The sequence below is a fragment of the Ammospiza nelsoni genome, chromosome 9, assembly GCF_027579445.1.
Source record: "Ammospiza nelsoni isolate bAmmNel1 chromosome 9, bAmmNel1.pri, whole genome shotgun sequence".
Classification (NCBI taxonomy): Eukaryota; Metazoa; Chordata; class Aves; order Passeriformes; family Passerellidae; genus Ammospiza; species Ammospiza nelsoni.
Window position 1 is genome coordinate 12,797,780 of NC_080641.1, and position 23,030 is coordinate 12,820,809.

At 46.6% G+C, this 23,030-nt stretch overlaps 1 protein-coding gene across 1 annotated transcript in view; it reads left to right on the forward strand.

Annotated features, from left to right (window-relative positions):
- Nucleotides 1-397: 397 nt before the first annotated feature.
- Nucleotides 398-23,030, forward strand: part of COLGALT2 (collagen beta(1-O)galactosyltransferase 2) — a 46,822-nt gene continuing 24,189 nt past the window's right edge. The window contains 1 exon segment of the mRNA XM_059478602.1: nt 398-575. The gene's annotated coding sequence lies outside the window, so the exon portion shown is untranslated.

Sequence of the window (23,030 nt, forward strand, 5' to 3'; positions counted from 1 at the left end):
TAGCAGCAACACTCCGAAAGCCCCTTTAAAGCCCAAAACTCGTGTGGAGAAATGCGGGCTTTGCAGCTTTTACGGCGGGAGCTGCGCTGACCGCAGCCTCCCGGGTGGGCACCGGCTCTAATCTGGGGTCGCGGCGGCAGCGCGGGGTCCGGGCGGTGCCGGGGGGCGGTAAGCGGGGCTGGCAGGGCGGGCGGTGGCGCCGCTCGGCTCCTCCTTCCCCTTCTCCCTCCTCCGTGCCGAGCCTGCCCCTCCTCCTCCCGCGTTCCCTGCTCCGGAGCCCGCTGTGCTCTGCCTGCCGGCGGCTCCGCGGCTGCCCCTCGCCCGCCCATCATGGCTGCGAGCGCGCCGCTGCTGCTGCTGCTGCTGCCGCCGCTGCTGCGCGGCTGCGGGGCCGCCCCCGAGCCGCCCGAGCCGCCCGAGCCGCCGGGGCCCGAGCAGCCCGCGCTGCCCGAGTCGCCGCTGCTGCAGCCCACGGTGCTGCTCGCCATCCTCGCCCGCAACGCCGCGCACACGCTGCCGCACGTCCTGGGCTGCATCGAGAGGCTCAGCTACCCCAAGAGCCGCATCGCGCTCTGGTAAGGGCAGGGGACGGCCGGGGAGGCGAGAGGTGACTCTGCGGGACCGGGCAGCGCGGAGGGGCGGCGGCTGCGCCCAGCCCTGCAGCCGGAGCTATGCGGTGGCGGCCGGGAAGAGCTGAGGGCTCGGCCCCCGTTCCGCGGTCCCCCCGCGTGTCGGCAGCGCGGTGTCTCCGCCGGGAGCCGCAGGGAGATGAGTTATCCCAGCAGAGCTGGCCTGGAGCCTGGGAACACATTTAGCGCCGGAGCATGTGTCCAAATCCACAGGCACGGAGAGCGTGGGGCCGGCTCCCGGCTGTAAATCCCGGGCTTTGTGGGAGCTGCTCGGGATGTTCCAGGGCTGGGGAGCGGCGGGCTGGGTAGGTGCTGGTGGGCATTGAAAGGAGCTTTGTTGCCAGGCTGGAGGCTGGAAGATGGATTAAAAGATGTATTCAGAAATCGCAGCATGGGGGCAGCTGCGGCGGTCAAACAGGGGTCGGGATGGAGGAATTGGAGCAGTTTGGGAACTGGTCAATCTGCCTTTGCGAGGAGACAAAGGAAAAAAATAATGTTTCATCCTGACATAAGTGTTGGGAGGAACAGGATCGCTTGGAAGAACCCCAAACAGAGTTTATTTTTTCTCTGTAGAGCGTGATCAAAAGTTCGCTGAAGTCTGTGGTGAACTTAAAAAGTCAAAGTTTCGTTTTACTTTGAAGGGGCGTGGGGAGGACCTGCCCCCCAGTCACATCACTGAAGTGTCATTAAACAGATGTTTCTGTGTATGCTTCAGTAACATGGCTGTAATTTGTCTCCAAGTACGGGGCTCAGCAATACGTCAGTGCATGGATCTTTGTCTTTTTTTATTTATTTTTTTTTTCCCCTTCTTTTCATGTTGCAGGTGTAAAAAGCAAGTTGTGCTATCAGGCCAAATTCGGGGTGCCACACAAGTGTGGTGTGGAATCACAAGCTGGTGTGTGGCAGTGGGTAAATTCACATTCCTCTCTGTGTAGATCTGTGACTCCTCATTCATTTGTAACAGCAGGAATTTTGCCAGTTGAGACTTCCTCATAGCAGATGTGTATAAAAGCAGATATTATCAGACCCCACATGGCCTGTGATTCAGCTGAGCTTGGTGTTTATAAAAACTTGTGGGAGTTGTAGGTGCAGTCCTGATCACCAAAGCAGAGCGCATCTCAAAATGCCTCTTGCTGTACAAGTGCAAATAAGTTTTGTGGGGGGATTTTAAGTCCTGCAGATATTTGGTTAACTCTACAACTTTTTTAGTACATTACTTGTATTATCCTCACTAGACTTAAGGTCACTGCAATATTGTGTGAAAGTATTGTGGGGAGTTACTTTTAACCTAGCTTAAAATACGCTAAGGTTCTTATAAGAAATCGCTCCCTTTTTAAGAGGATTGCACACAGATACAAGGCATGGCTAAGCTGGAAAATCTGCTGATGAAAATGTCAAGATTTATAAAATGAGAGTGACTGAAATTGTCACAGCTGCTGGAAGAGAAGTTCTGAGGATGCTCTGAGTTGCCACAGAGAGTGAGAGGTACCTGTGGGGTGGCAGTGGTTCCTTGGAGAGGTTTAGTTCTGCTCCTCAATAAGACTTGAGCTTTTCCAGAATGTTCAGGACACAAAGTACCCACTCAGAGCAAGCTCACATATGATACCTGTAAAGTCTCTTGAGAACAAGTAAAACCATTCAGACCATTTCTGGAAGCATCTTGTGTTTCAGAGAGAGTCCTTTCAACAGATGAATACCAAGATTTACCTGTGTCCCTGTGTTACTGGGATAGGAGGGCAGGGGAGTGATGTTTGTCATGGACTTGCATTCTTCCATTGCCACTTATATCCTACTTCAGCGTTTTCTTGAGTAAGTCAGCATTTTAAAATGCCCAACCATAGATCTTGAGAATGAAAACTGAAACCATAAATCATCTCTCAAGCTCCCATATGCTCTCTCTGTGTAGCTGGAGGGCTGAAATTGAGCAGTGGATTCCTCTGACAGATTTCTAGGAGGGAAGCTTTGTGAGTGACAGTAAAGATGGGTTAAGAGATAATGAATTTGAAGCAGACACTGAATTTCTTTTGTGTAGTCTGTATCAATTAATTCCAAGCTTTGTTACCCTGATACTGAGCAAAAGTCTTACCTTTGCTCTTAATTTTGACTTAATTCTGAAAGTGATTGTGGGCAGCTTCGGGAGGACTGCCAGCTCCTAATGAGCCTTGCAGGCCGTTTGGTCTGGGGCCAGCTGGCACGGAGGAGCCATGGCTGTGCAGTTAAACCCTTCCTTCCCTCCATGGCTGTGCAGTTAAACCCTTCCTTCCCTCCTCGAGATTCCCTCCCGGGAATCAGGAAATGCATCCGAGCTGCTCCCTGGCCTGTGTTAACCCCAGCTGTCTTTGCCGGGGACAGGGTCATCCCAGGATTGTGCTGTGACTTCAGCTGGGAATTTCTGTGGGACAGCTCAGGTTTCTGTGCTAGCCCTGCTGACAGACTTGGCCATCGGTGGCCTGGGAGCCCTCGGAGCCAGCCAGGCCGGGGGGAATGGCAGCCTCCTGCTTCAGGGGGAATGGCAGCCTCCTGCTTTGGCCACAGAACATGATCTGGTCCCATGTCACCATGGAGGTGCAATGCTGAAGGGAGCAGCTGTCCCTTCTTGTGGAGGAGGAAGGGTCACAGCTGTCCCCGCCGGGCGCCCAAATACCCCGCGCTGAGGGAAATGGGCTGAGGCCCACAGCAGGAGAGGCCTAAAGAGAAAACTGGGCTGTGGAACCCAAGTGCCTAAAGAGAAAACCTGGCTGTGGGACTCAAGTGCCACAACAGGAGAGAGCCTCCAGAGAAAACGTGGCTGTGGGACCCAAATGCCGCAATGGGAGAGAGCCTACAGAGAAAACGTGGCTGTGGGACCCAAATGCCGCAATGGGAGAGAGCCTACAGAGAAAACCTGGCTGTGGGGCTCAAGTGTCACAACAGGAGAGAACCTGAAGAGGGAACCTGGCTGTGGGGTGTAAGTGCAGCTTTTTATAGCCACAAAGGTTCTTCTGATGTGCTGCTCGTGTGGCTGGGCTTCTCCCTGAGCTCCCAGCCCAGCTGGGAAACTTGCAGGGAAAGTGTGCAGTATTGTTTGTGCTGGGTTTGGAGAACTGCAAAGGGAGGGAAAGAGATCTGTATCTTGGACAAGAATGACCCAGAAGTTACAGTGTCAGTGTGCCCCAGCCTTCTTTTTTTTTAGTGAGCGAGGTTGTGGGGTTTTGTTTTGAGCTTTATCAATGCTGAGTGTTTATTTGAGATTGGTCAGTTACAGGTACGGAGTGTTTGCTTGTCAGGAAGGTTCGTCTTGGCTGCAATAGACAGCCTTTTAAAAGTCTGTGTATTCAGCAGTTTATCACATTGCCTTTCACTTTCCTTAGTCTCAGATTAAGTGATGGTATAGCAAAGAAAGTTGCTGTAATTTCATCCTAGTGGGTCATCTGCTCTCTCCTCTCTTAGTAACCTGGGGATGGAATGCCTACATAAATGAGTTGGTGCTTGGGAGCAGTAATTAGGTCCTTTTGTGCTTGAAAATCTGCTTTGGGGATCAGAGTATACTTATATTTCGGAAGTGATAATGTGAACAATAGTGAGCCAGGTGGAAAGATGGGATAAATCCCAGCTGAGAGATGAGTGGATGTACTGTAACACAGCTCCAGTGAGGAAATAGTTTCAATTTAAAAGAACCGCTTGAAGCTAAAAATAGAAGCTGATGAGATCAGTGTAATAATTGTATTTCATAATTATGTATTATTAGACTGGAACTAGCTGATGATATCTGAGCATTTTCTTATTATTTTGTGGTTTACTTTTCAAACGTGAAAAAATTCCACATAAAGGGCAAAAAACTCCAGTGAGATGCAGGGATCATTTAAAACTTTAATGGCTGTTATTACTATCAGAGAAATGTTGGCTTTCAAGCACCGTGTGTTTTCTGTCCTTGTCTCCATTTGAGCAACGAGGTCATTTTAATCTTCATGGTCATTATTGGTCACTTAGGAATGCTGACATTCCAGTCTGCTGGCTCTGCCTCTCCTGCTTCTGTCCACTGGTGTTTTGCATCCATTTCAGGCGTGCTCACCTGTGCTGTGACTTCCATCTGGCGATATTAAAACATAGGTTTCAGAAATTAACTGACTTTTCACTTGAAAAAGTCAATTTCACTTGTACTTGGCTCATCATAGCCAAGTACAAGTGAAATTGACTTTTTCAAGTGAATTTTAATGGGATTTAGTGAATTTCAAGTGAATTTTAGTGGTTTTGTAGATACTTTTGTAGATACAAATACTGTTTGTATTTGTAGATACTTTAAATTTATTTATTTATTATGTAGTTTTAATAACAGTCGTAGATTAAGAGGGGGCAAGAGTGAGATGGGCTTTGCACAGCTTTGGAATTGCAATTAAGGTGATGTTCCTGTTGTGCAATATGTTGCAGACAGCCTTGCTGGCAGAGAACTTGCATTTGGATGACTGCATCAAAAGAAAGAATAGGAGTAAATACTTCCAATTTCTAGCTGGGGAAATTGGGGTAGAAGGGTAAAGTAACCTACATGAGATTGTTGAATTTATCAAGACTGGAGATAGCAGAAATAAGAAATGTCAGTTATAAATATTTCCTTGCCAAGGTCATTTTAACACCAAGGTGTAGAAAGATTACATAAAAATGGAAAACCAGGGAAGGATAAAGTACTGTTCCCATAATCACAATAGCCATAATCACTTTTTTTTTTTTTTTTTGTCCTTTGGGTTTCTCTCCCTCATCTCAGTCTTGGCAAACTGAAGCAAATGGCATCATGAAATTACTCAGTAGAAACATTTGAAGGGAAGCCAAAAATTGCTGCTGTGCCTTGCTGAGATCTGCATGGCAAGACACAAACCACTCTTCAGCTAAAAACTGTGCAGTTCTGCAGAGAAGCCATAAAAGAGGCGTGAGCTGTGTGATGGCAATGTGCAGGGTAGCAGGAGTTTCTTTATTTTTCCCTGCTGTGGTCACAAATTGCCAGATTCTGATGTTTTTTTGATGACATTTAAAAACTATCTTGTCCCACACTTTATATTGGGGTCTAGTAGACAGCAGTGTGAATGTTGGGATAAAAGAAAAAAGGCAAAAATAATTTGTTATCACCATAAAATGAATAAATAGCCCTCCAGAGGTACAGGGATAATACCATAAAACTGATGCTTTAAAATGTGTAGGAGTTCTGTGGCACTAGTGAGCATAGTACATTGTGTGTGTTTGTTTAATCATTTTTTTATGCCTGAATTCTGCATGGTCTGTATCTCTGAAAATGCAGCTATTTATTTTGGCTGCTGTCTTTTGGCACCCACCTTTTGAGACAGGGGTCTACCCTGTTATCTGTGTATCTGTCCCTTGTGTCATGGGCTGCCTGGTGCCTTGTAGTGCAGGCTGTGGGTTTAGAGACTGGAATCCAATAAAATAATCTGTTGCCCAAAAGAAACAGCGGGCAGAGTTCAGTAGCAGAGGCTGTTGTTTGTGATAAGCCTTTGGATATTTTCAAAGGTCAGGAAGATCTAACTTTCAAGCTTTTTTTTGTCTCTTTTAATATGTACAAAGTAGGGATGAAAAGACCTCAAGGACTCATCTAGTTCATTCCTGCCCAGGGCAGGATCCCACTCCATCCGTTACTTGTCTTTCCAGCAGGGTTGGGATTCCTCGTCCAGTCCAGGCTGCCCAGGTTGTGCACTGACCTGTCTTTTGAACCTCCTTCAGCTGGGGGGAAGGTGGGAGGCAGCTGTGGGTCCAAGGACCAGCTGCAACCAGTATTGGCTGTTGAGTGCTCCTATTAATTTGCCCCCTCCCAAAGAAAAAAATCTAAAAAAATTTAAGAATAATAATAAAAAAGTCAATTTTGCTTGTACACCAGCTATTTCAGCTCCTCATTTCTGGTGAGTGTGGGAGTAGGGATCAGTTTGGTCTGATCAGGGGGAACCTGCCCAATTCCTGCTGTCATTTTCATGTTACAGGGACAGAGCCCTCTCCCTTTCCCCAGTGCTTCTCCACCTGAGCTAATGCATGGATCTCCTGGGCTGGTTAGTGCTGGGATGCACCTCCAAAGGCTGGCTGCTCCCAAAGCCAGCTCTGGTGAAGGCAGAGCACTGTTTCAGTTCAGGCTTTTGATGTCTCCAGGGATGGGGACCCTGCAATCCCTGGGCAGCCTGTCACTGTCAAGGACTATCCTGGAAATTCATGTGGGCTGAGGGTGGCAGACCTTTGGGACAAAGGCTGTTGTTCCAGCCACTTTTTCTCCTTTTTTTTTTTTCCCATTTTCTGTTAAATGGATCTCATAATCTTCTCAGAAAGCTGCCTGGTCACTGCCATCAGATTGCTGAGGAAGGGACCCCAGGTGTCTGAGTGCAGCTGGAGAGGGGTCAGTCCCTGGGAGGTTTGGCAGGGCCCTTCCTCAGGAGACCAAACCAGGGATTTGTGCTGAGCCAGGGATGGAAGGGCTTTTTTGATCTCTTACATGAATTATCACATACCTGCAATTATTTATTTGAGTCCCCTGGGACTAAAAATCTTCCTGCACTGGGTCAGGATTGTCTGAAACCAGGTCTGTGATGCACATGGTGTGCAGAGCATGGCCCAGCACTGCTGCCATCTCTCGTCCCAGGCGGCTCATCTGGGCTGCAGGGTGGAGAGAGGACCGAGGTGATGTGGGGTGCTGTCTGTCAGAACCTGGAATTTCCTTCCTGTGGCATGATGTCTCAGACTTGGTATTATTGCAGTCTGTTTCTGTGCATCTCATTTCCTTTATTTTGGTCAAGCATTGTGCATGTTGATGGTGCTTATGGCCAAGGGTGGATTACAGCTAAATGGGACCCACATGCACCAAAATTTCAGGGTAAAGAAAGATAGGAATCAAAAAAATTGTGGTGTTGTCTGATGAAATAGATTTTTTGTCCTTTTCTGTAGAATGCTCAGCTCCTTCATAGAGGTATGTGGCACTGCTAATAAATTCATAATTAGTAAAAATACAATTCTTTGTTCCTTTTTTTTTGTGTACAATTTGCCTCATACAGTGCCTGAACCAGGTTTTAAGCATGAAGTGATTAGTTTTGTTGTGTGTGTAGGCATATACATTTGTCTGTATATCTGGTGTCTTTGGACCAGAGCACTTTTGTTACTGTAAAATGAGTCCAGTTTTCATTCTGCAAAAGTTGACAGGGAGACTAATAACAGCATTTTGATTTAAAACTTTTTCCATGTGACTATGGATCTGGTATATACTTTGAAATGGAGTTCAGTCATTAAAGTTTTATGGTGAACCACTTAGGTTGTGATAAAGTTTTGCAACATAACACATTGTTCCTCCTCTTGACATGATGTGGCACTGCTAAAAAAAAGCTACATCTTGTTCTAGAGGCTGAATTCAGTGCCTAGGACTGAAATTATGCTAATGGCCTATAAAGCAGAATTTCTTGTATTTCTTTGGGAGAAGTGGTTGCTTATTTGAGGTAGCTGTTAGACATTTTGGGAAGTGAAAGCTTACTCAGAAGTGAAGGCTGCTTTCATTATGACCAACTGTTTAAGTAGCCAGTGTGTTTTTTCTCCTTTCTAACATGTAACTAACTGTAGAATCAGGTAAAACTGAGCATGAAAGCTGATAATGTTGTTTTGGGAATATGCCCTCACCAAAGTCTGTCCTTGCTGTTTTTCCAGGGGTCTGTTAAAACATAGATGTTGGTGAGATCTTTGTATCGTCCGTGGTGCCTGAGTGGCTGTAATACATGGAATAAAGAGATTTTCCAGCTATTTCATTCTGTATGGATGGACTGATAGGAATTACACACATGCTATAAAGATAAGCAGATCTTGATCTGGAGCAGGATTTTGAGGCTGTCCCTCTGGAGCTCATGAAGATCGAAATTTATGCTGAAGCATAAGATGGTGGGAGTCCATGTGGCACTACAATGCCATGGTAGGCCTCATTTAAGCTTTTTCACATTAGTTTTGTAAGACTTCAGCTCCAGAAGGGAATTTTTTTGTTGGATTTTTGTTTTGTTTCTTAAAAGATTTTTTCCTGTAAGGAAGAAAACATTATTTATAATTATGCTTTTCCTCTCCTTTCCTCACACAGAGCACAGGCTTCCCTTGATTCTGAAAGGGTTGCTTGCTCGGTTTTGCACTTTGATCTCTCTGCACAGGAAAGGTTATGTGTGGCTGCAGCCTGGTTTGAACTTTGCCCAGTGGCAGCAGTGAGGCTGTATTACCTGTGAAGGGTTAGTTTATATCCTGAAGCTGATAGCAGGTGCTTATCTCGAGCTAGCAGGTCAGAACCTTCAGTTAGCAGCTCAGCATCTGCTCTTAAAATGGGTGCTGTGTTGTATCTGTGGGGCTAGAATGAGAATTTGAGGTTGTTAGTTATTTCCTCACTACTTTCAGTCATTCTTATAAGGTGCTTGTGAAAATTCAAGGTCGGGTTGGATGGGGCTCTGAGCAACCTGGTCTGGTTGAAGATTCTTTCTTCATTGCAGGGAAGTTGGACTGGGTGACATTTAAAGGATCCTTTTCACCCAAAGCCTTTCAGGATTGGAGAAAAAGGCTGTTTTCCAGCATTCCCACTTTGAGCTGCTAATTGTGAATTGTCAGATTAAAACTCTGACAAATGCAAACCCTTTGTTGGGGTTTTGGGTTTTTCTGTTGGTTGGTTGGTTGATTTTTTTTTCCTCTGGTTTTTAGCTCAAACATGTAAATTATTCCCTACCAGACTTCAGCCAAGTGAACTTAAGTCCTGTAGCTGGACTGCTGTATCATTAACTAACCAAAAGCCTGCTTCAGGCAAGTCATAAGATGTCAGCTAGCACATGTGATTTTGGACAGGAGAAGCTGCCAGAGGTCTGTTCTGTCCCCACAGTTTGTGTCTAGGAGGCAAAGAGGAACATGACCAGTGAAGCTTTGCAGCAAGACTCTTCTCTGTCCATCAATCATACCCAGTCCTTGTGAGGAAGCAGGAATGTTACACCCTCTTTGCATCAAAAAGAGAACCAGAAAAACAAAGTGTGTGAGTGAGATGGAGACATGTTTCCAGAGCAGGTGCTGAGCTCTGTGCTTGGCTGCAGTGCTCCAGGGAGCTGTTTTGCCTTTTCCTTGGGGTGTCCCAGAGTGTGTCCTTCATGCTGGGAGCCTCCCTTGTGGTTCATTGAGGGTGTGTTCTTACTCTTGCAAATGCTTTTTCTTACATGAAGACAACAAATACATTCCTTTAGTCTAACCAGAACTTGTAATTAACACCATAACTCATAAAGACAAAGGCAAAAATATTTACAGTTCAGTGAAAAGCACAGCAGTTATGTGCAAAAGTCACTACACTAGACTAACGAAAATCTTAATTTAAAAAAGACATTAAAATATATGTTAGCATAGGAACTGCATAATTAGGGTAAAGATTTATGTTTTCACTTTGGAAAAACAGTAAAAGGCAAGCTCTTTCTCTTTTCTGTAAACAGAAGGATTAAAAGGAGTTCTAGTGTCTTCAGGAACCACTGGCCTGCATTTTATTGCTCCTTAATTCTTGGCTACAGTTGGCTAGAATTACTAGTGGGAGAAATAGCTGGAATAGCTTTCAGGTTTGGAAATCTAAATATCCAAGGATCTGTTTTACTGGTGGGTTGTACAGGCTTACAAAGTCAGGAGGAGCAGTGGTGTCAGTAGGGAGCAAGGTTGGATAACCTCCTGTGTTATGGACAGGATCCCTTGCTGCCCGAGGGATTAAAGGGAGCTTAGGGCTTGGGAGTGGGAAGACTTTGAGAGTTTCAATCGCTTCTGCAGATCCTACAGATGGAGAAAAGGGCTGACAGTGGAGTGTCTGACATGGCCTTGTGATGCCCCTGGATTGGGCTGGGGTTCTTTAGAGGGTTGTAGTGAGGAGTAAGATTTGGAGATGTTAATTTTCTGGTGGATTCTGCGTGCTGGCAGAGTTGGGAAGCAGATTGGTGTTTTGGCTGGATGGCATTTTTCTCTCTCAGTGTGTGCAGAGGGTTTCTGTCAGTCCTTTAGCCAGAGTTCTGCACTTTCAGTGCCTGGAACTCCACAGCTTCTCTACTTTGGCTTGGCTCCAGCTCCTTCAGCACTTTCAGATGGGAGTGGGATGTTGGTAGAGATGAATCCTTTCTGTCCCTTTTGCTACACAGGACAGCTTAGATGAGGTTTGGGGCTGGGAGCTCCAAGCTGCTGTAGACTGAGATATGAGCAGGTTATTCAGGCCCTGGAGGTTTAGAAAAGCCAGCTGCTGGTAGGGACCAGGTACTGCATGTGCTCTGTGCCATTTGTATCTGGTTTAGCACAACCAGTTCCTGCAACAACAGAGCAGCAGCACTGTGCTCATTTTTCCCAGTCTGACTCCCTTAGCATGACTTGACTCACTCCCATGAATCAGGCTCTGGATGCTGCCGGTGTTTGCTCCCGATGATATGTGCTCCTTCAGTAGCAAGAGCTGGATGGAGTTTCCATTTATTTGTCTGAGATGGGCTCCGTGGGTTTGGAGGAGCCTATCCAGCCTCCTCTAAACTGGTTGGTAGAGAATAATAATTGCTTTTGGGTCTTTTGCCTCCTCAAATATTTTCTTCCTCCGGCTTTGGCTGTCAGAGACTATGGTTGCACTCATTTTTCAAAACACCAGTCTGAAATAAGTTCAGTGTGTGTGACTGGAATATGAAAATGTCACTGTTGCTAAATACTGTCTCTTAATTTATGATTTCTTTTAAGTTCAATTTTTTTACTTGAAGCAGGATTTAAATGGAAATTACCATATGGAATTTTAAATGGAAATTAAGTTACTGAGTGTGTTTGTGATACATGTTTTATCACTCCTAACATACACTCTCCCCCTTCTCCCTTTATTTCTCACACAAACAAGTTATTGCTTCCACAAAAACTCTTGTCAATGAGATGTCTTTTCAGACTAGTGAGCTCATGGCTGTCTGCTGGCAGAACTCTGCTCTGACTTAATACAAACGAAGGCTGCTGCCAGGTTTTTTTGGCTAATACCTGAGCCTTGAAGGAAGCTCTGTTTCACAGAGCAGGAATTGAGCTGCTGTCAGTGGTGCTTCCAGCAGCCATGCCTACAAACTTCCCATCTGGATTTTTTGAGCCAGTCTTTGTAGATGTGATGCAGATTTAAGAGGAAGAATATGTGTTCAGGGCTAGGCTGGGCCTAAACAAGAGTTTATATTCTACACTCAGCAGTTCATGTTGGTTGATTCTGCCTGTGGAGAGCTTCAGTCACCTCCAGGTTTGCTCTGTTGCACTTTTGCAAGGTGCAGAACTTGTTGCTCATGGAGCATGTGGCTCAGAATGACAGGTGACAGCCAGAATAAAGCCAGTGTCCCACAGAGATCTGATGAGGAGAAATGTGCTTCAGTCTTTTATCTCTCCAATAGAGTGAGATCTGTGTGTTACATCTCCCAGCACAAATTGCCCACCTGGCAAAGCTGACCACGCTCCTGTAGCTCCTGCAGGTGTGGGGCTTGTTGGGTACTACAGGGACACCATTGGGATAGCCCAGAGGTTAAGGAAAACATCTGGTTCCAATAGTTTGGACACACAGCTGGACCAAACCTCCAGCCTTTCCTCAGCTAAATGTATTTATTCCAGGTCTGCTGACCCAGCAGAGGTATATTTCTTCCAGTTCTCTGCTGGCATAGAAGTTAAGAATATACTTGCCCAAAACCCTAGATTTCAGCTCATTAGATCTCATACTGAGTTGCATGAGCTGAAGCAGTTAATGAAACTCTTTAAAAACAGAGTTCCACCCAACTGCAGCCACTGATAAACTGGCAGAAGTTTGAGAGCAGAATGATTTCTCAAAGGAGACAGAACCAGCCTCTCAGTTTTTCCATGAACTGTCTTTATTTCATGTATTTAAGGAATCCCTCTAGTGGCCTGGTATTTCTGTGATATATCAGGTGTTCCCTTGCAAGCTGATGTTGCACATCAGTTGCTGCTATTGTATGGATTTGAGATGGAGCTATTGAGGAATTATTTGAAAGGCTTTAGAAGAAGGATCTGAGATGGTTTCAGATGAAATTTTTTTTTTAAGTGCTGGGAGGTTTTTTGTTTGGGTTGGGGTTTGGTGAGCTTTTTTTTCAGTGAGTTTTTGGTTTGGGTTGTTTTTTGGGAGGTCTTTTTTTGTGGGTGTTTTGTTTTGTTGGTTTTTTTGAGTCAAGCAGGTGATGCTAAATCTTTGAATTCCATATGGAACCATTAGCTGATGCTTTGCCTTCACTGTGCAGTAGATCAGATTAAATGATCTATTGAACACAACTCCCAAGAAACTTGATAGCTTCAGCAAATAAAGCAAGCCATTAGGTTTCAATTTATCTGCTGGTACCTCACATCTCTGTGTAAACCCCAAAGCCTTCAAAGACAGTCATGTTATTTTATCTGTGGGTGCATATTTTCTAGTATCTAAGAAGTTGTGGCATGTTATCTGCTATTCCCTGTGCAGTGCTGGGGTTGGGGTTAGGATGGTGTTTACCCTTGGAAAGGGAGAGCCTGGGACTGGATTCCTGCATGCTCAGCAGAGGGACTGTGGGTTCCTTGAAGGTGGACATTCTCTGCTCTTTCATTCCTCCCACAGCAATGCCTTGTGCTGAGGTATTCCAAAAATTCAGTTTTCCAGCCTTTGCAATTGCCTGAGAGCCCCAGGGAGCTGAGATGTCCAGGCCTGGGAATGCTGCTGGACAAGTGCTGCGATGCGTGTGAGGCTCCTGGGCCAGAGCATGTCCCTGACATGTCCCTGTCCCCTGAGGGACCAGACAAGTCCAACACCTGCTGGGGCTGGAATGAGCTTTATCTCATGCACTTCATCCCCTGGCATGGGGAGAGCTAAGATGGGAATCTTTCCCGTTGGAAAACAGTGTGGTTAGGAGCCATGCTCTGCAGAATAAAGGCACATGTGCATTTTTCAGGGCTTCCAGTTACCCAATTTCCTAGGAACTGGCTACTAAAAGCCCATTTCCTCTCTTTACTTACATCCAGTGATGGGGGAAAAAACTACCTATCCTCAAACTGTGCATTTGTGGTCAGGATTAAACCTTTAAGATATAAACTGTGCACTTGCATTCTTCTCTACACCTCACTTGCTGATGCAGCCTTCAGTGCTTGGCTCTCCCAGAGATTTGCCTGGTTCAGTGGATGCTCCCTGGCACTCCCTCCCTCTCCACTGACTGCTCCTGAAATCCACACAAAGAGAACAGACCAGCAGAAGGGAGAATTGTGATGTTGTGGTGTGCAGAAGAAGCAATCCCATCCACCAAGTGTACCTCTGATTCCATGATCCAGTTTCCTTAGCTGGGGATGGGAAATGTGCAGCATTATTTACAGAGGGCTGCAGAGCCTTTAGCTTACAAGATTAGGGTTAAGACCTCACTGTTTTTCTTTGTCTTCTCTTTAGCATTAAGTCAGCCATCAGCACAGCACCAGTTTTCCATCATTTTGAGTCCAGTCAGTCTTTTCCAATAGACAGTGTGTTCTGAGCCTGGCATCTGTAGTGTGTCCTGTGTGCTGACCCCACAGCAGCCATGTGTGCAGCACATGTGTGTCCATAGGAGAGGCCCTGTGAGTTTCTGTATCCCTGAGTGAAACATGAGATCACAAATGGAAGAGATTCAGATCCAGAAATTTTAGCAAGCCCAAAGTATTTGGAATTTAAAGTAGAAATACTTAGTTTTTAATTTTTTTTTCTTCTCTCCAGTACTAGTATTTCACTGCTTTAAAACTCTAAACCCTAAAAATCAGGGACTTCACATCAAAAAACCCAGAGTGGTTTTTTTTTCAGTGCTGGAGGCAAAATACTTGGATGGGAAGAGAGATTTTGTCTGTGAGTTTGTGAGAGTTTCTTAAAAGCAATGCAGAGGAAAAGTTGTTCTTGATATTGGCCACAAATTTATCACTAGTCTGACAAGTACTCTGTGAATGCACTAAGTCAAGTGCTCTACAAAAGCTGAATATCTGACATTTATTTCAGTGTATATTTTGGAAGGAATGTTAGCTTATTTTATTATTCCCAGCCCTGACACCCACTCCTTTTTTTGGTGACTTGGGAAAATCCATTAATCTTTTTGGTTTTGTTTCACTCTCTGCAAAATGAAGCTACAGTGCTGCCTCAGTGCAGGGTTGAGACCCTTGCTGTGGGTTTTTGGGCATGGCCTCTGACCTCTGTGATTCACATCACCCATTCCCAGGGGTACATTGCAGATGGGCACACCCAGCCATTCAAAGCAGGAACACTGTAAAATCTGTCAGGAGAAACTTCAGAAGATTTTAGTTGATGAATTCATTATTTCATCCTACCAGAATGGTGTTTGTTGTGTTTTCCCTCTCCCCTTATTCAGAATCCTGTCAGCATATGAGGTTGTCACCTTTTCAGCTGTTTCTTCATCGGAAATGGGATGGACAAAATTACATCCAGGAAAACTCCCTACTTCATCTGTAAAGGTTGAATATATTTTTCCCTGCTTGGCTGCAGTAGTTGTTTTTCTATTCTCTTAATTATGTATAAAACATTTTCAGGCATTTGCCAGCAAATATGATGTAATCCATTTATTTTCAAGCAGTGTACCATTCCATGCAATTCAGAGAACCTCTGTTTTCCAGGGGAACTGGCTACTTGAGGAAAATTGGGCCAAAATTATGAAGTCTCAAGTTCCATGCTGGCTTCAGCAAAGTCTAACTCTAAAATAACTCACTGATGACTGTAAGTGTTAGTTTAGTGTTGGTGAAAGCAAAGTTTGGCTTAAATTCCTTTATGCCAAGGGAAGCCTGTGCCAGGGAGAGAGTAATGAAACCTGCTGTGTTTGTGTGCTGTGAATTTGCAGTGGAGCAGGGGAAATGTCGTGTCTGATGTTGTTAAATACTCTGTATTGTGGGTGTGTCTTGTGGGTTCTCAGGGATGGTGCTTTGGTCGGGTTATTAAATTGCTGATTCTGAGAGGGAAGAGCTGGTCAGATCTCCAGTGTTGGCACTTCAGTTCTGCTTTTTTGTTGCTGCTTCCTTGATCCCAGGTTATGGGAGGTTAAATGAGTTTTGGATTTCTGTCTGGGTTACTTTTCGTGGGTGTTCTCTGAAGCTCTGATGATCCTTGAAAAGACAAAAATCTGACATTTCTGAGTCTGTGACTAACTCAGGTGCTTTATCCTCTGGCAGTGCCACTCTGTGGAGTGTGACAAGTGGAACAAACTGCACCCTGGGCATCACCCTGGCTGGTGCCTTGCACAGCCTCTGCCTGCTTGGGTGGTGGGGGGGCCGTGCTTCGTGCAGTGATGAAGAGGAGGGGCTACAAATTCCTTGCTAGATGGACACAGAGGGAGGGTCAGGCCTCAAACACCAAACTCAGTTTGACAATGCAGTGAAGACGGGATGGGGTGAAGAGCCTGAGCTTCCTGCAGGCATTGAAGTGCTTGCAAGCAGGGTCTGAGTTAATTAGGTCCACTAAGGGAGCATGAATCAGTCCCTAAAGCCTGGCTGCTGAATATAGTATTGTTTAAGATCACAGAAAGTGACCATAAAGCTCATCCAGTCCCATCCCCTGCCGCAGACAGGGACACTTTCCACTGTCCCAGGTTTCTCTATGGCCTCTCCAGCCTGGCCTGTGACACTTCCAGGGATCCAGGGGCAGCCACAGCTTCTCTGGGCACCCTGTGCCAGGGCCTCAGCACCCTCACAATTCTTCCCAATATCCCATCTGTCCCTTCCCTCTGGCAGTGGGAAGCCATTTCCTGAGTCCTGTCACTCCAGGCCCTTGTCCAAAGTCTTTCTCCTGCTCTTTTTGTAGGTGTGCTCCACCAGAATGTCAGCCTGCCTCCCAAAGTGTCTCCTCCTGTGGTTGTCCTGTGAATTGGGAAAACCTCTTCCCTTCTGTAGAGGTGACAGCTCAGCAGCCATTTGCCATTTTATCATTCAGAGGCAGTGACAAACCAGTTGGAACCATGCTGAACATTTGATTTATTTATTTTTACTTTTCTTGCATTGCCTTTTCTGTATGGTTCTTTTTAATATTAATGCAAACTGCAAAGCTAGTGCATATGCCTTGACTTAAAGACAGATTGTCCTGACCTGCACTCATCGTCTCCTTTCATTTCCTGACCATATGGCAGGCAGCAGCATCCTGGGATATGTGTTTTGTGGACAATATTAGCTTCCTTCAGGTGGCTTCCACCAGCTGCAGCACCTTGCATATCTTTGGATGAACTTGGAGAGAGTATGGGTGGAGTTAATGCCTCTATTTCCAGGGGCATCTGCTATATGGCTAACTTTTGCTGCTGTGTTTTGAAGTTTTTGATACTGTGGGCCAGATTGAGAAGCGTTTGTAAAGCAGAAATTCTCCTTTGCTGGAGAGAGGTGTTAGCTCTGTGAATTCTTGAAAGGCCAGGGTAGACGGGGCTTGAAGCAACCTGGGATAGTGGAAGGTGTCCCTGCCCATGGCAGGGTGTGGCACTGGATTGGCTTTAAGGCCCTTTCCAGCCCAAACCATTTAGGAATTCTATGGCTTTGCACTTAGCCACACACCTGAGTGACTTAAGAAGGAGCCTCAGCAGGTGACAGTGTTCAGTGGGATCAATAATGCAGATCTCTCACTGGCTGTGGTGTGACTTGCCATCCTGTAAGATGGCACCTGGAAGCTGTGTTGGAGGTGAGGATCCATGTCTGAGCTGTGGAGCTGTGCTCTCCCCAGCATTCACCTGGAGCTCTTGGACCAGGATTTCTCCTGGTTTCTAGCAGCATGTTCTTGTGTCTTTGCTCTTGGGCTGGCCATGGACAGATCAGTACCACTCCTTGCCTCGCCTCATGCTGTGCTCTAGGCAAAACTTTGAATCATAGAATCTTTAAGATTGGAAAAGACTTAATGGTCACAGTGGTCTGGCTGTAAAAGTGAGGATAACCTTGCCCTTGCCTGCAGACTTGACTGATCCCTGCAGAAACACAATTACGGAATGGAATTACAGAATATCTTGAGCTGGAAGAGACCCATAAGGGTCATGGAGTCCCACTCCTTGCTCCTCAGTGTTACCTAAAACTAAACTGCATGACAAAGACCTTCACTGAGAACCTCCTTGAACTCGGACAGGGTTGGTGACATGACTTCCCTGGGGAGCCTATTCCAGTGACACCCCTGTGGTGCAGCTTCACTCTATTTTCCCATGTCCTGTCACTGGTCACTAGAGAAAGGAGTCTCCATCCTTGGAAGAATTCAAAAGCCAACATGATTTTGAGTCAGACATGACTCTGAGCCGTCTGCTCTTGGTGGCCCTGCTAGGGGAAGGGGGGCACGATGACCTCCAGAGGTTCTTTCTGTGATTCTTGTCCTGTGGTGCTGAATTAACCACCCCAGGGGATCATGTTGGAAAGCCCCTGTGCAGCAGAGGGGTTGGCTGCCCCTTGGGACAGCCCTGGGGCTCAGAAGAGGAGGTGCTCCAGCAGCAGGAGGAAGGCCAGCCTGCCTGCAGGCTTGCTGTGATCTGGGGCAGTGCCTGGGTCCCTTGGGAGATACAAGATGTAAAACAGGGCAGCTCTTCTCCTCGAGAACCTTTTGTTACAGCTCCATGGTTGACTTTTTTTGCTGTACCTCCTGACTGTATTTTGAAAGCAGATTCTGTGCTAACATTTTTCATCCCAAAGGTAACTGACTTGCTTGTACAGAAGCTGTAGAAGAAATAGTCAAGAAATTTACTTCTGTTCCTATTCCTCTGTGTCTGTACTACATGTTATAAACACCTGGGATTTTATCATCCTTGTGTTGCCCAGATTTCCTGCAAGCAGCCAGTAATTCACAGCCGGCTGAGGAGAGCAGCAGTGTTTATGATGTGCCTGTGCCAGCCTTGGCCCTGTTATCTTGCTCTGTAAGAATAAACTGAAGTTATTCTTAGTGTCTAAAGCTCCATGAGTTTCTGGGTGCACAGACAGCCCATTGTGCTGCCTGCTGAGACAGTACTGGGGATCACACAGTGAGGTTTTAGCAGGCAGTCTGGGTCCTGGGGAGGGTTTGGCTCTGACCCTTCCAGCAGCACTGAAAGGGGAATGGTATTCCGTCAGCTGAGCGTAAACCCAACATGTTTTTCCTGTGCAGCATAGCAAACTTTAACTTGGGTGTGATAGATTTTTTTTTTATTACCTTTCACAAGCAAACTAGAAATACTTCGCAGACATCTGTTGATCACAGTTTGAAAACTACTGCTCTCAAGCTACCCTGAGGTTGAATTCCTTTGGAAAAAGTCTCGCTGACTTTGCTTCTGTAATCACAGAATCACAGAAGGGTTTGAGTTGACCTTTAAGCCCATCCAGTCCCACCCCCTGTCATGGGCAGGGACACCTGTGATCCCAGGTTTCTCCAAGCCCTATCCAGCCTGGCCTTGGACGCTTTCAGGGATGGGGCTGCCACAACTCCGGGCAACATTGGTTAGTAAGATAGCTGGTACAACACACCCTGAGGGTAATCAGCTCTAGGGGCAGGGATGGAATTACCCTGCCTAACTGGGCTTGGGCTGGTCTGTGTTCTGTATTATCCATTCCTGGTGGGAGCATTGCAGATCCTTGTGGTGGAAAGAGTTTCCCTGAAAAGCAGTGAAAAAAAGAAGCTTAAATTGTTGTAACTGCTTTTGCCTGTGCAAGGCAAGTCTGGAGCTCTCTCTCGGGGTCCAAACCTTTAAACTTGTCATGGCTCCCTGTGTGAGAGCAGGCAGAAGGAGCTGTTGGAGTGACAGCAGCCATGTGTGCGTGCTGACAGCGGCGCTGGGATTTCTCCGTGTGTCTGCAGCAATCTGTTCATCGGGCGCATGCTCCGGCTGCAGCCCTGTCCGTGCCCAGACACTGAGCCCTTTCATGGAGAAGTGCAGAGTCATATTTCTGAGTGCAAATTAGCCAGGGGATTGTTAGCAGTGTGGGCTTGGCCAGGCTCATTTCTGAGAGCAGCCCTGGCGCTGGAGCAGGGGAGGTGTGGGCAGACATCCCTGTGTGTGTGCTGCCAGCAGAGGGGGGAGCCCAGGGCTGGCACCCCATTCTCTTGGGGGGCAGCTTGCACACAGGGCCAAGAGTCCTTCAGCCAAATGTCCTCCAATTTGACTTGCTGTCTCCCATAATTAGACTTTTCCATAGGGTGGGCATTAGGAATATAATGCTTGGCACTGGGCTCATTGTCCTGTGTGCCCCAGGAGTGCTCAGGACCTGTCCCAGCCCGCTGGGAGTTGCTGGGATGCTCCTGGGATGCATTGCTGGTATTGCACTGGGTGACTCAGTGCTGAGGCTGCTGCATGAGAGCAGCCCTGAGTGTGGGACCCTGTCTGACTCCAGACTTCCTTCCTGCCTCTAACTCCCCTTTTCCAGGCCTTTGTGGGCAAGGGCAGATGGTTATTCTGGTGGAATGGACATGCACTGGTGTGAGCCTCAGCTTTCTCTGACTGTACAGCTCACAAGGGGCAGAGGAGGAGCAAGTACTGATCTCTTCACTCCTGTGACCAGTGACAGGAGTGGGGAAATGGCTGGAGCTGTGCTAGGGCAGGGTCAGGCTGGAGATCAGGAAAGGTTCTTCCCCAGAGGGTGCTGGCACTGCCCAGGCTCCCCAGGGAATGGGCACAGCCCCAAGGCTGCCAGAGCTCCAGGAGGGTTTGGACAATGCTGCCAGGGATGCACAGGGTGGGACGTGTGCAGGGACAGGGTTGGATGGATGATTCTGAGGGTCCCTTCAAACTCAGCAGACTCTGTGTTGGTCAAAGGAGCCTTGTCAGAGGTGGGCACAAGGTACCACAGTCAGCTCTACAGGTCTGGTGTGGACTCCTGCAAAGGTGGCATTTTTCAAGCTGTCATTCATTGAGTGTACCCCTGGATGCACACATCCAGCCCTGCTGAGCTGGAAGGTGTCTCCCAGCATTTGTGCCACATTTTTTCAGGAATCCTCATGCACACACCTAATGCTTTACTGTCGAGGTTTCTTCAGGATGTCTGTGTGCACCTGAGTATGCAGGCAGGTAGCAGCCTGCTGCAGACAGCTCTGCAGGGCTGGCTGCTCTTGTCCTGCTGACAGTCCTTTTCAGCCTGCAGCGACAGCAAAGGAATTCCTGGTCCACTGGGGAGGCACAGAGTGTGCATGGAGATCTGCCCCGGGTTCAGAGCTGACCTCAATCACACCTGTTGGGGGGGCAGTCCTGTTGCAGGGTCTGCACAGGGTGGGGTTGTTGAAAGCCTTCTGAAAAAATAGTGAATTACTGAGTGAAGGGCTTCCCTCAGCCCTGCTGGTGGGCTGGAGGCTGTGAGCTGTGTTCTGAAGAGTTCTGCAGGGGGAAAAAAATCTCTGTTTAAGTGACCTTTGCATCAAGCTGTGGATAAAGTTTGAAAGTTCCAAGGAGTCTGATGTGAAAATATGGAGTAGTGTTGGTCTTCATTAACTGTTTAACTTTGAGCATCTCCTACCCATCTAAACATAGCCTTTTTTCTCTCTCCAGAGGCAAAAAAAATCCCTTTGGATTGCCAAGCATCTTTTGCCACTTTGTTTGTAGGATGAGCAGTTTATGGCCTATTCTTATATTTCTCTACTCCAAATTTTGGACCTCTTCTCCAAATGCTAAATTTGGGCTTCATCTCAGAGAACACTGTTGCTGGCACTCATTGAGCTATTCTTCCTGTTCTCTTATTCTGTTATTTTAGGTTTATGATGGCCTCAAAGAAAAGCTGTCTGACAGCTTTTCTGAAGAATGGCTTTATTGTTGCCTATCAGCAAAATTTTCACATGAAAGGGTCAGTTACTGTATGAAGCTCTCCAGTGTCACACAAAACATCCTGCCCGTTTCCAGATCACAGAGCAGATTCTCAGTTGGTAAAACAAGTTGAGCATTAGCTCAGTGTGTTTCTTATTGCTGCTTGAACTCCTAATTAATAATGTGAATTAAAATATTCCATTTTCATTCCCTCATTTCTTATAGTGTTTCTTTCAGCCAGCACTGGACAAGAGATGAAAAATCACTTGTTTGTAGTCATTTAATCACACAGTATTCCAGCAAGAGTGTGTTTCTGTGTGCTGAAATTACCTTTGGTCCTGTAGGATGTTTAGAATGAAAACTGATTTGTAATGAAGTCATATTTCATATTTTAAGTCAAGAGTTCTTAAAAATGTCTTTCCTGGAAGGGCACATCCTTACACAGCTGGGAGGAATGGAACATACCAGGATCACCCAGATAACTTGGTTATGTTCAGCCAGTCCTGTTTGTCTCTGGATGGGGCTTGGAGCAACCTGGACCAGTGGAAGGTGTCCCTGCCCATGGGATGGGATGAGTTCTAGGTCCCTTCCAGCCCAAACTGTTCAGTGGTTCTGTGTAGAGCTGGTGAAAGCTCTTGTTGGGTGGTGTGGGACAGAGAGGCATTAGAGGGAGACAGTGAGCACTGGGTGCTTAACTAGTACTTGTAGGGCAAGCTTCTGACTTTTTCTGGGGGGAAAAAATGTCCATAAATTAAAAAAGTAAGCCACAAAAAGATTTGGGTCTGTGTTTCCCTCCCTGCTGGGTGACTGGTGGTCCATGGTGTGTGTTCTCACCAGGGGTGAGGCAGGCTCTGGGCTCTTAGCATTGCTGTATCTGCAGGCTTCATGCAGAGGCCAGAGCTTTTCAGGTGTTTCTGTTTTGGGGACGCTTGGCAATGTGTTATAGGCTCATATTCAAATGTGACCATGGAATAATCAGTGTTGCTGAGCACCTAAATTTGAAACCCATCAATTTTTTTGTTAGCGGAGACAAGAATATTTCTAAATCCCTGTGTTCTTTCCCAGTGGCTTACACACTTACATTAATCTCAAACAGCTGCATCAGCTGTGTCTGAGTTAGTTGCTGGGATTAAGCTATCCTTTCAGAAATTACACAACTGTTGCAATTAATTCCTCCTTTGAACAATTGATCCCAGAGGCCAGTCACCACCCTGATCCTGCATGTATGGGATTTCCTGGGCTTCCCTTAGGGGCCTTGTTCCCTTGAAGCCAAGTCTGCTTGGAAATACTCACAAGATGCAGCTGGGTTTTGTTTCTTTAAAGCTTAGCAGCTTTAAAGCATGGGGAGAACTAAAGATAGAGGGAGGATTTGGGATTGAAGCAGCAAGAACCTCCTTTGCATTGCAAGAGAATTCCCATTGCATGGATGGTAGGGAAGCTGTTGGCTTTGGCAATAGGGGCCCAGAAGGGTTGATTTAGATTAGGTACAAGGAAGAAGTTTTTTGCAGTGAGGGTGATAAGGCCTTGTTACAGGGTGCCCAGAGAAGCTGTGGCTGCCCCTGGATCCCTGGCAGTGTCCAAGGCCAGGTTGGACAGGGCTTGGAGCAATTTGGGATCATGGAAGGTGTCCCTGCCCATGGCAGGAGGTGGAATGGGATGGGCTTTAAGGTCCCTTCCAACCCAAATCATTCTGGGATTCCATGATTCTGTTGTGGGGAGTGAG